Source organism: Bison bison, unplaced genomic scaffold, assembly GCF_000754665.1.
Source record: "Bison bison bison isolate TAMUID 2011002044 unplaced genomic scaffold, Bison_UMD1.0 scf7180017864352, whole genome shotgun sequence".
Classification (NCBI taxonomy): domain Eukaryota; kingdom Metazoa; phylum Chordata; class Mammalia; order Artiodactyla; family Bovidae; genus Bison; species Bison bison.
Window position 1 is genome coordinate 4,744,185 of NW_011494924.1, and position 15,671 is coordinate 4,759,855.

The 15,671-nt window shown below is 37.2% G+C and overlaps 1 protein-coding gene across 9 annotated transcripts in view; it reads right to left on the reverse strand.

The window, feature by feature from the left end:
• Positions 1–15,671, reverse strand: part of BRAF (B-Raf proto-oncogene, serine/threonine kinase) — a 176,759-nt gene that overhangs the window by 160,584 nt on the left and 504 nt on the right. The gene's annotated exons all lie outside the window — the stretch shown is intronic.

Here is a 15,671-nt window from a genome sequence, read left to right on the forward strand (position 1 = left end):
AAAAGCCACTAAGGAAGCCCCCGATAAAAATTAAGAGAGAAAATAAAACTAATTTGATGTAAGAAAAAAATTTTTAATGTAATTTAGTGAACATTGGAATGGATTCTCTGGCTGAGTGGTGAAGTGGGTTAGTCATGGAGGGAAATATCTTGATTTTTAAAAAAAAATCAGATACAAAGTGAAAATAAGATTTGTGGAATAATAAAGCTCCTAGGATGAGTAAGCAGTGACACTGACTCTAAAAAAACAAAAACACCTAAATGCCCAAATTTAAGGTTAGCTGTTACAACAAATACATCTTAAAGGTATAAGGACTCAAACTCATGGTATTTATTTCTTACTCATCTAGTAGCACTAGGTGGCTAAACAGGTTGGTAAGATGGTTCTTATCTAGACTGATGGACAATCTACCATTTACAACACACGGCTTACAACTTTCCTTAAAGATCACCTCTGTTCCAGCAGGCCAGAAGGGAAAAACCAGATGAAGACGATGGTATGGCCTAGACCTAGAATGTGTGCACATCACTTGTGCTCATATTACATTCAGTTCAGTTCAGTCGCTCAGTCGTGTCCAACTCTTTGTGACCCCATGAATTGCAGCACGCCAGGCCTCCCTGTCCATCACCAACTCCCAGAGTTCACCTAGACTCACGTCCATCGAGTCAGTGATGCCATCCAGCCATCTCATCCTCTGTTGTCCCCTTTTCTTCCTGCCCCCAATCCCTCCCAGCATCAGAGTCTTTTCCAATGAGTCAACTCTTCGCATGAGGTGGCCAAAGTACTGGAGTTTCAGCTTCAGCATCAGTCCTTCCAGTGAATATTCAGGACTGATCTCTTTTAGGATTGCCTGGTTGTATCTCCTTGCAGTCCAAGGGACTCTCAAGAGTCTTCTCCAACACCACAGTTCAAAAGCATCAATTCTTCGGCGCTCAGCTTTCTTCACAGTCCAACTCTCACATCTATACATGACCACTGGAAAAACCATAGCATTAGCCTGAACTTAATCACACGATCACAGCTAACTACAAGGGACTATTGTCTTTATACTCAAAGCAAATAAGACATAGATATGGTGAACAGTCTCTGCCACTGGACCTCACTCTCAAATTCCAGACTCATGTACCAAATGCTTACTCAACATTTTGGACACCTAATAGGTATTTCAAACTTAACATCCTTAAAACTGAATTCTTAATCTGAACCCTCCCCTTTCCCATGACACCTCTCTTTCTTGCACATCTCACCTTCAATCTATCAATAAATTCTGTTAGCTCTACTTTCAAAATGTCCAAACTCTGACCACTTCCCAAGACTTCTACTGCTACCAATCTAGTAAGCCACTGCCTTAGAGGACTGGAAGAGGCTCCTCCCTGGCTCCCTTGTGTCCATCCTTGCCCTTTACAACCTATTGCCCCCATAGCCATCAGAGCATTCCTATTTCCACATAAGTCAGATCATAGCACTCAGCTCTGGACTGCTACTTATTTCACTTAAAGTCAAACTCCTCACATGGCCTGTGGTCATGTTCCCACTGCTGCTTCAAGACCTCTTAGATTTCATCCTACTATTCACCTCCCTTCCTCAAGGCACTTCAGCAGCTCTCGCATCCTTACCGTTTTTTAAACAGGCAAGGTACATCCCTGGCTCAGAACCTTTGATCTTGGTTCTTCTGATACATTTTTCTCTGCCCTCCTAAAATCTTTGCTCAAATGTCACCCTTTTCAGACAAGGTCCTACCTACCTCTATTTTAAATTGCTACCTAATCCCCAAACTTTACCTGCTCTTTCATTTTTCCATAGTACTTACTACCTTCAAACATACTATAAAATTTTTTTTATGAGTGTGTGTGTGTGTCTCTCTCATACACACACACACCCCTACACCAGAATGTAAGCTAGATAAGGAGAGATATTTGCATTGTTTTGGTTTTAAATGCACTAAGCAGCTAGATTACTACCTGGCACAGTAGAAATTCAAATATTTATTGAATACATAAATACCTATTGTCCTGTAAAATGACTCAATACAAAATTTATCAATGTAGTTTTGGAAGGATGACAATGCAAATGGTGGACAATAGCTTTAAAAATGCCAAAACACAAGTCCTAATGCTTACCATTCTTCCTATAAAGCCATGATATACAGTCTTTCTACTCTCATACAGAGAAGTTACCTCACTCTTATGAAATGTTTACTGAAAATACCAATATGCTGGCACTTTAAATTTCTTTAATTCAACAGTGGTTTAAAGATAACGTTAATGGAATATTGGCAACACTGAAACAGTTCTACTAGGTCAATCATCAGTCCTACTTTAAGAACTAACCAGACGTTTTTGACAACTAGAGCCCTGTGCTAAAGTATGTCATTGGACATTCTTTAAAAATGCCATAAAGATATCTGAAAGCAAAATTTCGAATATATTTATCTTTGTCCCAAAAATTAGCATAAAAATAACACAACTATAATTCTGTGAAGGCTTGTATGTATTCTCACACCACCCTTGTTATCCACTTACAAGTTCAGTACATAGCATGAAGAAGGGCAGGATAGGGATCAAGAACTGCCAGTGAAAACCAAGCAGTGTATGAATGGCTATGACACCGAATAGTTATGACTTCAGGATTAAACTTTTGTCTCAAGTACCCATTCATGATAACCAATAGCTAAAAGTTTGATTCCTAAATACATATAGCAACTGAAGTGCCAAATTCAGTAGTAGAAAAATCATCTGCAATAAACCCACCAAACACTGCACTAAATCTTTATGCATAATGAAACTTTTAGATTGTGTAATTTACTCTTAAAGTGAGAAGACACGCAGAAAGAATATACGGGCAGAACATTTCACATTGTAGAAGCAAGCATGTAAAAACTAAGACGAAATGAACATTTTCAGTAGTTGCAGAATAGGAATGTAAGGACTATACTAAATCATAAAGTCTTCCCTATCTGAAGTTCTCTGACACCTGTTATTGTGCAGTCGCTCAATCATGTCCAACTCTTTGTGACCCCATGAACTGCAGAACGTCTGGATTCCCTGGCCCTCACTATCTCCCAGAGTTTGCTCAAACTTCTGACACTATTCCCACGGAAATTTAGTAATGTGATGTGTAAAAAATTAATTCTGAGTTATGTAGGAACAATTAACAATAGTTCTTCATCTTTTCATAGTAAAAAAAAAAATAGGAAGGCAGTAATTGTTTGGGACTCATGGAAAAGGTAGGATTTTTTTTCTAAATAATAAATGGAAATTAAATTACCTTCATACATGACCAGAAATTATGCTACGAAGAACTCTTTAAAAACAAAACTCAAATTAGTAACTGTTGGGGTTTTTTTCCCTCTATACTTCGGAGAGATTTCTAGGTAGAGAGTACAAACTTTAAAATGGACAAAATGGGATTAGACCCAACGTGGGAAAAAAATAAAATAGAAGTTCTAATAACTATTTACAATATCACTGCTGGAGCTAGTAAACTCCTTTAATAAAGCTCATCTATAAATACAAACAGAAATTTACTTTGCAAAATAAGTACTGTAATGCAGCAAATACAGTATAAAAATCTTAGGTCAACAAAGGAATAACCCCCAAGCAATATTTTAAACTGTTTCAAATACTCAAAGGTAAGTGACTAATTTCAAAGCATCCTAAAATTTAATTTAAGCCATTCTGGAAATAAAGTCAAATTTTTCTGGTGTTATTACTTTAAAGGTTATATATTTAGTAAAAGAAAAATATAAAACAAAAGTAGAGTATTTCTCAATTTAAACACAAGGCATTTTTTTTTACAGTAAGGAGACACATACTTTTTTAAAACACATTGATTTTGGAACAACAGTTCAAAATAGTCTCCAAAAATGTTGTGGTTCTCTCTCCCTGTAAGTGCCATTTCAAAATTTGCAAAGTAGCCAGATACTACTACTAAAGAGCCTCTTGATGAAAAGTGAAAGAGGAGAGTGAAAAAGTTGGCTTAAAGCTCAACATTCAGAAAACGAAGATCATGGCATCTGGTCCCATCACTTCATGGGAAACAGATGGGGAAACAGTGGAAAACAGTGTCAGACTTTATTTTTTTGGGCTCCAAATCACTGCAGATGGTGATTGCAGCCATGAAATTAAAAGACACTTACTCCTTGGAAGGAAAGTTATGACCAACCTAGAAAGCATATTCAAAAGCAGAGACATTACTTTGCCAACAAAGGTCTGTCTAGTCAAGGCTATGGTTTTTCCAGTAGTCATGTATGGGTGTGAGAGTTGGACTGTGAAGAAAGCTGAGCGCCAAAGAATCGATGCTTTTGAACTGTGGTGTTGGAGAAGACTTTTGAGAGTCCCTTGGACTGCAGGGAGATCCAACCCGTCCATTCTAAAGGAGATCAGTCCTGGGTGTTCATTGGAAGGACTGATGTTGAAGCTGAAACTCCAATATTTTGGCCACCTGATGCAAAGAGCTGACTCATTTGAAAAGACCCTGATGTTGGGAAAGACTGAAGGCAGGAGGAGGAGGAATCGACAGAGGATGAGATGGCTGGATGGCATCACTGACTCAATGGATGTGAGTTTGGGTAAACTCTGGGAGTTGGTAATGGACAGGGAGGCCTTGTGTGCTGCAATTCATGGGGTCACAAAAAGTTGGACATGACTGAGCGACTGAACTGAACTGAACCTACAACATGAACAGAAGCCTGAATAGTCTACCCTCCCAACTGTCACAAGACCCTGTACTAAGTCAGGTATTTCAAGACTTTCACTGATGATTAAGTCTTAAGTTTTCCTTCCTTCACAAGGAAACTAAGAAAAAAAAAATCAGGTAATGTATTCATAATTCTTAAGTGAAAATAATGACTACAACTATCATTTTACATTGCAGGGAAGCCCTTCAGGCTATGGAACAAAAAGCTACCACCATTGTAATTTCAAACAAGGTAATAGGTCCTATGGGTCCCAATGAAAAAGGAAGAAATATGACCAACCATCACTATATGCTTATCCTGAGTAGAAACAATTTAATGATGACTCTAAGAGTAATAAAGGTGCTAATTCTGGAACATCATAGAACATGACATAGATTTCAAATGGAAAAACTCACAGTGAAGATGGAGAATAACACAGCTAGTATTATAAACTAGTAACTCCAAACACCTGATTGACATTTTCCATAACTTTTTTGGTGAAAAAACAACTTAACATATTCACTTTCACCTATACATATCTTGATTATAGAGTTAATATTTTTGAAATGTAGGTCAAAAAAAAAAAAAAGGACACTGTTGACCTTCTGGTGCCACCTACTAAGATATTTTCTTCATTTCTTATGAAGTTAATTTTGGATGAAACACGTTTTCTGTATCTGCCACTTTTCACAACCTCTCCACCAAATAAATCAAGGAAGGGATGTGTTAACTATATACTACAGTGAGTTTAAACTTTTCTTGGATAGAAGACACCTTTGAGAACTGGGAAAAAATTATGAATCCTGTCCTGTCAAAAAATACAATAGCACAAAATAACTTTAAAAGTCAAATTTTAAAGTTCTAAAAATCCTACAAACTGGATCTACCTAATTTTAAGACTGAACTATAAAGCTAGAGTAATCAGGGACTTCCCTGGTGGTCCAGTGGCTAAGACACCACGCCCTCAATGCAGGAGGCCAGAGTTCGATCCCTGGTCAGGGAACTAGATCCACATGCTGCAACCAGGAAGTTGCATGCCACAACTCAAGAACCTGCATCCACAGTGAAGACCTGCTGTAGTCAAATAAATAAATAAACTTTAAAAAAAAAGCTAGAGTAATCAAGACAGTGTGGTACCAGGCAAAGAAGAGACATATAGGTCAATAAAGCATAAAACTCAAATACAATCAACTGATTTAAATAGAGGTGCCAAGGTAATTCAACAGAAAAAGGTTAGTCTCTTCAAGGAAGGTGAAAAACTGGATATCCATATGAAAAAGAATGACCAAACTTTAACCCTTACTTCACAGTATATAGAAAAATTAACTCCAAAAGGATCACAGACCGAAATGTAAAAGCCAGAACTGTAAAATTTATAGAAGAAAACATGGGAGAAAATTTTACAGACTTAAGTTGAGCAAATATATACTGGGTAGGACACAGAATGCATGAAGCATAAAATAAAAAATTGATAAATTTTATTTCATCAAAAACAAAATTTCTACTCTTCAAAGAACATTTAGGAAAATGAAAAGACAAGCCATAGACTGGGAGGCATGTACAAAACACATGTCTGAAACAAAGAACTTGTATCCAGGTTATGTATACAACATTCTTACAACTCCATAAAAAGAAGGTAAAAACTACATAAAAAGATCTGAATGGCTACTTTACCAAAGAAAATATATGAGCAAGTCAATGAGAAAGAGATTTAAGGGACTAGATGTGATAGACACAGTGCCTGATGAACTATGGTTGGAGGTTTGTGACATTGTACAGAAGAAAGGGATCAAGACATCCCCAAGAAAAAGCAATGCAAAAAAGCAAAATGGCTGTCTGGGGAGGCCTTACAAATAGCTGTGAAAAGAAGAGAAGTGAAAAGCAAAGGAGAAAAGGAAAGATCCATTTGAATGCAGAGTTCCAAAGAATAACAAGGAGAGATAAGAAAGTCTTCCTCAGTGATCAGTGCAAAGAAACAGAGAAAAATAATAGAATGGGAAAGACTAGAGATCTCTTCAAGAAAATTCGAGATACTAAGGGAACATCTCATGCAAAGATGGGCTCAATAAAGGACAAAAATGGTATGGACCTAACAGAAGCAGAAGATATTAAGAAGAGGTGGCAAGAATACACAGAAGAACTGTACAAAAAAGATCTTCATGACCCAAGATAATCACGATGGTGTGATCACTGACCTAGAGCCAGACATCCTGGAATGTGAAGTCAAGTGGGCCTTAGGAAGCTTCACTACGAACAAAGCTAGTGGAGGTGATGGAATTCCAGTTGAGCTATTTCAAATCCTAAAAGATGAAGCTCTGAAAGTGCTGCACTCAAATATGCCAGCAAATTTGGAAAACTCAGCAGTGGCCACAGGACTGGAAAAGGTCAGTTTTCATTCCAATCCCAAAGAAAGGCAATGCCAAAGAATGCTCAAATTGCACTCATCTCACACGCTAGTAAAGTAATGCTCAAAATTCTCCAAGCCAGGCTTTAACTGTGAACTTCCAGATGTTCAAACTGGATTTAGAAAAGGCAGAGGAACCAGAGATCAAATTGCCAACATCCGTCGTATCACAGAAAAAGCAAAAGAGTTCCAGAAAAACATCTATTTCTGCTTTATTGACTATGCCAAAGCCTTTGACTGTATGAATCACAATACACTGCGGAAAATTCTGAAAGAAATGGGAATACCAGACCACCTGAGCTGCCTCTTGAGAAATCTGTATGCAGGTCAGGAACCAAGTTAGAACTGGACATGGAACAACAGACTAGTTCCAAATAGGAAAAAGATTACGTCAAGGCTGTATATGGTCGCCCTGCTTATTTAACTCATATGCAGAGTACATCATGAGAAACGCTAGGCTGGATGAAGCACAAGCTGGAATCAAGATTGGTGGGAGAAATATCAATAACCTCAGATATGCAGATGATACGACCCTTATGGCAGAAAGCGAAGAACTAAAGAGCCGCTTGATAAAAGTGAAAGAAGAGAGTGAAAAGTTGGTTTAAAGCTCAATATTCAGAAACTAAAATCATGGCATCCAGTCCCATCACTTCATGGGAAACAGATGGGGAAACAGTGGAAACAGTGGCTGACTTTATTTTGGGGGGCTCCAAAAGCACTGCAGATGGTGACTGCAATCATGAAATTAAAAGATGCTTACTCCTTGGAAGAAAAGTTATGACCACCCAGACAGCATATTAAAAAGCAGAGATATTACTTTGCCAACAAAGGTCCATCCAGTCAAGGCTATGGTTTTTCCAGTAGTCATGTTCGGATGTGAGACTTGAACTATAAAGAAAGCTGAGTGCCAAAGAATTGATGCTTTTGAACTGTAGTGTTGGAGAAGACTCTTGAGAGTCCCTTGGACTGCAAGGAGATCCAACCAGTCCATCCTAAAGGAGATCAGTCCTGGGTGTTCTTTGGAAGGACTCATGTTGAAGCTGAAACTCTAATACTTTGATCACCTGATACGAAGAGCTGACTCATCTGAAAAGACCCTGATGCTGGGAAAGATTGAGGGCAGGAAGAGAACGGAATGACTGAGGATGAGATGGTTGTATGGCGTCACTGACTCAATGGACATGGGTTTGGGTAAACTCCGGGAGTTGGTGATGGACAGGGAGGCCTGGCGTAATGCAGTCCATGGGGTCACAAAGAGTCGGACACAACTGAGCGATTGAACTGAATGGAACTAAGCATATAAACAGATGTCAAATATCATTAATCATTAAGAAAATGCAAATTAAAACCACAACGAGCTACTACTGCATACATATTAGAACTGCTAAAACTAACAAGACTGATAATCCAAGGGTTGACAAGGATAAAGTTTGGAACTCTCATTCATTGTGAGTGGCAATGCAAAATGGTATTACTGCTTTAGAAAAGTTTGACAGTTTCCTATAAAATTAAATATACACCTACCATATGATCCATTAATCCAAGTTCTAGCTCCTTACTAGAGAAATAAAAAACCCAGCGTCCACACATAAACCTGAACCCAACATTTCTGGCAACCTTATTTATAACTGCTAAAAACTAGAAAGAACCCTGCTACCCATCAACTGGTAAATGCGCGACATCCATACGCTGCTGCTAAGCAATAAACAGAAACCAATTACTGATACATGCCAAAAACATGAGTGAATCTCAAAAATACCAAACTAGGGACTTCCCTGGTGGTCCAATGGTTAAGAATTCACTTCGTAATGCAGGGGCCATGGGTTCAATCCCTGGTCCACAGCCACTCAGCCCATGCACTGCAGCTGCTGAGCACGCAGCACTCTAGAGCTCGCACACCAGCACTAGAAAGCCCGCACTGCGACGAAGATCCTGCATGCCACACCTAAGACCTGAAGCGGTCAAAAACATAAATAAATACATAAAATAAAACATAAAAACAAAAGACTTAAAACTTCTAAGTGGCTTAAGTTAGAGGAAAAAAAACTTCAACTTAAAAAAGAAATCAAACTAAATGAAAGACACCAAATACATGGTAACACATACTGTATGATTCCCCATTTATGACTTTGGAAAAGGCAAAGCTAGAAGTCAGCTCAGTGTTTGTCAAGACTGGCAGTAGTGTAGCTGGGAAAATGAATGAAAAGAGGAATTAGGGAACTTTTGATGGAAATGTTCTTTACCTTGATTGTGGCAGTAGTTACATGACTATACACATTTGTCAAAACTTATCAAGTTGTGTGTTTAAAATGGTACATTATAGTATGTGTGAATTATAACCCAATAAACCTGACTTTTAAAAACTTACAGAACTCTAAATCACACCTTAACTTCAGAACCTCAAATATGATCTACTCAGTCTCCATTAGACTAAGTAGAAAACTTTGGCCCATGAACTAAATCTGCCCCCACCCTAGCTGTTTTTTGTACAGCTCACAAGTCAAGAATGTTTTTACATTTTTCAATGAAAAAAAAAGAAAATAATATTTCATGACACAGTCAAATTTCAGTGTCCATAAATAAGCTTCACTGGAACACAGTCACACTTATTCATTTACACAGTCTATTAGCTGATTTTATGCTACAATACAATCATTGAGTGTTCAGTCTTTGTAACAGAGACAGAGCAGTTAGAAACACAGTACCTAAAATATTTATCACTTGACCCTTTACACAGAAGTCAGCTGATTGCTGCCTTAAACACAAGTTGCCGAAAATCTTCTACACAGATTACTACACTTGGGAAGATTCATGTCAGCACAAATCTCTCTTCCATGAACAGTAGCTCTAAAATTTTTACAGCCATCAACTCCTTTTCTTTCAAGGAGATCAATGCCTAATGCAGATAAATGAAGAATTTCAACAGTTAAAGTATAGTGGGACTAAAGCCTTGAGGTAAGCTCTGTAGAAGGTCCCTAATACCCTCAAAACAAATTGTTCCAACCATGTGGTTGTCAATCTAATAAACTGATTTTATGAGTAGCATTAAAAAAAGAGAAATGAATGGTACAGAAAATCCAAGTGCACCATACCTAACAGGGTTTCATTCACCAATTCTTTAAAAAAATCTTCTTTTAACTGAGGTATAGTTGATTTACACTATTATATTAGTTTCAGGTGTACAACACAATAATGCAAAAAATTTATAGATTGTACTCCATTTAAAGTTACTATAAGATACTGGCTTATATTCCCTGTTTTGTACACATTAACCAATTCTTTCACTAAATATCTGAGTACCTATGTGCCAGATGAGGATAAAAAAATGTACAAAAGAGTCAAAAACTGCTTCATGTATATGGATATTAGAGCAACTCAAAAATCTACATTTCTTACAGCGCTAATGTGTTTTTAAAAACAGTACTAGAGCTCTATAGTAATTGGAAAACCACAATCTTATGGCACATTTGTCCCCAAAGTGCTGTCAATAATTGCAGCTATATTACAAGAATAAAAATGATGTTTCATTTCACGTTACAGAGCTTCCAGAAGATATAAAGTTAACTGAGTTCAGAGCAATTTTTATATTCTTTATCAAGGGCATTCCCAGAACCCAGAAAGAAATGTAATGTTATTGAGCATCTCTTTGCCTCTATAAGCACAGTCCTGATATGGGGGGAAACAAGAATAACAGTTTTTTAAACCCAAGAGAAATCATGGAAACCAAAATAATCTCAGAGGATAGAGGGGAGAAAAAAATAATTGCTTAATGTTAGAGTAGAGGCTGTATTAAAGTTTCTTCTGACTACCGTGCTAATTATGCGACAGTAAATTAGATTGGTGGACAAAAGAAAACTGAAAAATAAAAACCACTTCCCAGAATATGTCAATGCCGCCACCAAATATTTAAGGAAGGAACAGAAGAAATAAGGCTAGATTTTTGGTTCTTATCTATAACGTTATGACCATGTAAGCATTGTTTACAAAACAGAAAAGCTCCTCAACAGGCTCATCCATTTTGAATCCAGAAGCTGTATAGCTATTGCCAATCCTGACTTTACAGGATAACCAATTCAGACGAACTAGACAAAGAATGAGTAAAAGGACTCAAAACAATTCAACTTCTGAGGAAGAAAAATTCAGTAAAAGCCACTGACTCTAAAGGTTTATCTGAATGACAATTTGAGGCAGAAATTTAGGAAGGGAACATACTGAATTTCATAAAAGAGGAAGATGACACAAAATGTTCACTAAGTACCAGCTAAATTAATATCAAGATGTCAAGGGGGAAAATGCACTTTTGCATTTCTAAAGGAGAAAAAGAGCTTTATGGCTGGAGAAAAAAAGAACACTAAAATAAATGCTTCATTCTTCAACAAGGTAAGCATCAGGTCTTAGAAAACGCTAACAAAGCAGTATACAAATGCTAACAAAGCTCCCTCCCTTTCTTCCCTAGCACTCCTAGAGCGTAGGTTTCCATTTGTTATGACCCGATCGCTCCCTCAACAGTAAAGCCAGAAATAGGGAATCAAAATAAATCAGACTTCTTTAGCCTATAGTCTTAATATAATTTTTCTAGCCTATTATCTAAATACAATTAAATCAAGTTGCTTTTAGGTTTTACTACATTCAAGGATTTGAGTACTCAGTTCCAAAGTTTCTTTCTTGTCCATTTACTATCAATTCCTTTAATAGTCAGCATACATAAGTGACAGATGTCAGAAAATTTCTAAATAAAAGAAGAGGTGAGTGGCGCCGAAAGGAAGGAGTTCATTAAACGGTAAGAAAGACTACAGAAAGGGAATGCTAAAAACACCAAAGACACAGTTATTTTATGGTTTTAACAAACAGGCATGTTTTGTCTACTTTGAAATGTATCTTAACAAGTTCATACAGCAATAGTCAGAACTGTAGAAACACAAAGTTTAGCGGGCCTAACACTTTTTAAAAGTATGATGCAATTCAACCTGGTTTGGCATAATTCATAAAAATGTATTTTAACACACTGAACCTCATTATAAAGGACATACTATCCCAGAATACTACTTAGTCAATGTATTATTATAATTACACAGTTTAACCAAGGTTAGTGATAACAGATCTTGAAAACAATACAATTTTAATTGTCATGTGATTGTAAGAGGCTCCTTTCTACAAAAATACACTGTAAGAGGAATGGTTAATAAATATCATACCCTGGCATAACACATTAAAAAAAAAACAAAACATTTTTATACCATATTGTCAAAATGTCCCATACTATACCATATGGTCATAGAAAGAAAGTAACATCAGGGAACTATAAATGGTTAGAAGTAAATGTTTAATGCCAAAAGTAAAAGCACATTTATTTGATAAATATTTAATAAGCTCCTGTCATTTATCAGAATATTCTATTTTGAGCTTCTACAAAGTAATACAAATACAGGACATGGAATTTGTTCACTTACCAACATAATTTAAAAAACTAAATCTACATTCTATGTTCAAGATGTCTGACAGCAAAATTTTTTAAATTAAAAACATAAAAATTGTTAAAATCACACTATATGTTAAATCTTTTAAGATGCTGTTTAAAAATATTACAAAACCACATATATTATATTATGCAAGCATTAAAAAAGAGTGTCTGTATATACACTAAAATGTTTTATAGTAATTATATCTTAGTGGCAAGATTACAGATAATTTTCCAAAATTTTTTGCACTTATATTTTTCTAATTTTTCAATAATAAATGTGTTTTTCCTGAGAAACTTTTAAAAATCTGTATTTTACTGTCAAGTAAGGTAATTCTTTAGACACTTTCTTTCATTTCGTTCTATGCACTTGACAATCATAACATTATCTCCTTAAGTGCATATAAGGAAGACAGTTTAAAAGATGACAGTAAGCCAACTTCAAATTTAAAATTATTTTTTGGAGGAATTTATTCTATCATCTATAACACTGATATTTATATTGAAAAGAGATTTGTTTTTAACCCTTTACTCTCCCCTCCCCCAGTCAAATACATTTATTATAAGCTCTTACAGGAAAATATGGAGGAAAAACTACTATTCATCATTAGCCATAAAAACTTCGGTGGAGGAGGCAGGGGGAAACACTTCTACTGAAAATTAGTTAAGAGTATACTTATGGTTTCAAGAGATACTAATATCTTTTCCAATTATTACCAATTTAAACTTGAATTCATCTAGCCTAGAAGTTCTCAAGTACTGGCACATGAGAACTGCCCAGGAAATATGCCAAATACAGAAGCTCATGGCCCTAGCTCTCACCTACTGAGTCAGAATCTTCAGAGTAGAGCTCAAACAATCTGGCCCTTTCAAATAAAATAGCAGACAATGTACTTAACAAAAAATTTCTCTGTATCACTGCAAACTGTTCTAATAATTTTGAAACAAAGTTCTCAATGAAAATAATGTTACAATCAGAAATACAATTTCATAGAAAGAGAAAGTGTCAGTCGCTCAGGCCAGTCTGACTCTGTGACCTCATGGATTGTAGCCTGCCAGGTTCTATCCATGGGATTCTCCAGGCAAGAACACCGGAGTGGGTGGCCATTCCCTTCTCCAGGGGACCTTCCCGACCCAAGGATTGAACCCAGGTCTCCTGCACTGCATGCAGATTCTTTAACATCTGAGCCACCAGGGAAGCCCCATTAATCTTACCATTCTTCAGGATGCAATTCAACAAAACCACACAAGCGCTACAAAGTAAAGCAAGCCTAGAGGCACCTGTGAGGAGTAAGACAAAGGCATATCCGATTCATGGAAAAAATAGACAGCAGATGTGACCCCAAGTATTTATCCATTAAAAACAATGTATTCTAAAAATAAATTTCCATGTCAACGGAACAAAGTTGTTTATAAATAAGAAGGAACGTGGAGGTGTGGGGAAGACAAGAGGAAGCTTCAGCAAGTTAAGTACCAAAAGCCAGGAAACAAAGCAGAATGAATGGCAACTGGGGACAAGGAAAATGGAATGAACTAGGAAATGGAAGACGGGATGACCACTGTCCTTAAAATCCAAGAAACTAGAGGAAATGAACAGATATTAGATGAAACTGATCTGAGCAGAAATGCAAACAGAAAAGTAAATGGGAAGTGGTGTAAAGGATACACACACACACATATATATACATACACACATCACATATATCTATATAGAGATATTTATATAATTCGGAAACAAAGTTCTCAACAAAAACAATGTTAAAATTAGAAAATTACAATTCATAACCCATGCCCAGTATTTTTTATAATATATATTTATAGCTATATACAAATGAGAATTTTAAGATGAGATCAAATGGTAGTACAGAACGCATCTTGGGCACAGATGCAAGTGGTGTAAGAGAATCAAAAACAGTATTGTGAACAAACTGATACTGAACAGAGTAAAAGCATATGGGATGAATCTCAAAGTAAAGATGATGAAGCAGGAAAAAGAGAACTGCATAGACAGAAGAAAGAATGAGACGTTATGAGAATTGGGAAATAAAATGTAAGTGCTGTAGTACGAAGGAAAGAACTTTGAGCAAAGTCAATGGCGTTAAATCACATTATCTAATCAATAATTATAAAGCACAGTTATCATACCACACATTATCTCATTATTTGGAAAGGATAATACAGTGTATTATTTTATGTAATACATTTTACATAATAAAACCCCAAATGTAAAGAAAGTAATCTGACAAGGTGATAAGAGGCTAAAATAAACAGTGGCTGAGACATGGAAGGACTAAAGAAGTAAAAGAAGAAAAAAAAAATGGGACAGAAAGAAATCAATCACACCTATTTAAAAACCACAGGTAGGAATAAACAAAGAGGTGTGGATGCACAACGGATGACGGACTAAAAGGTGCCAGGAAAGCAAGTGAAATCTGACGGAATCTTGACAGCTTCAGGATTCAGAAAGTAAGTAGTTCCAAAGTGTCCTGAAGGATTTGTGACCGTAACATGTTACGGAGCGGGGGAATGAAGTAGAGGGCCTCAACAAGACTAAGACAAGAAGGCTGCAAAAATCGTCTTAAGTAGAAACTGAGGTTAGGAGCAGGCAGGTCCGACCACTGGCAAAGGAGCGGGGAGGCAGGTGGAATTGGGATGGGGGTTACCAGCTGGCGACACTGCAAACATTAGGAACCGGGGGTCTGAGGTCGGGATGGAAGAAAGAACGGAAACACTGGCACTTAGGACTGAAAAAGTAGAGGCTAGATCAAAACCATTAGCTGGTTAAAACAGGTGACGAGAAATCCTCCCCTCCGCCCTAACAAGTAGAGAAGCGGCGGGAGGGCAGCGGCCTGAAAAGGGGCAGAGTCGGGGAGAGTTAAAGAGAGAATGATGCGCCCATCTTCACCGTGACCATGTAATAATTACACACAACGTTAACTTGGGCTGGGGTCCCGGCCCCGGCTACTAACCCAGGTATTTCACCAGGATGCCGGCCCCAGGTTCCCCTCCATCACCACCACCAAAAATAAAGAAAACATCCAGGAGATGCGAGGCTGGCTACCTTCAGCCAGCCGTGACCTTCTCGGACCAACCCCGAGTCTCGCCCCCTATAGATAGCCTCCTGCTCCACC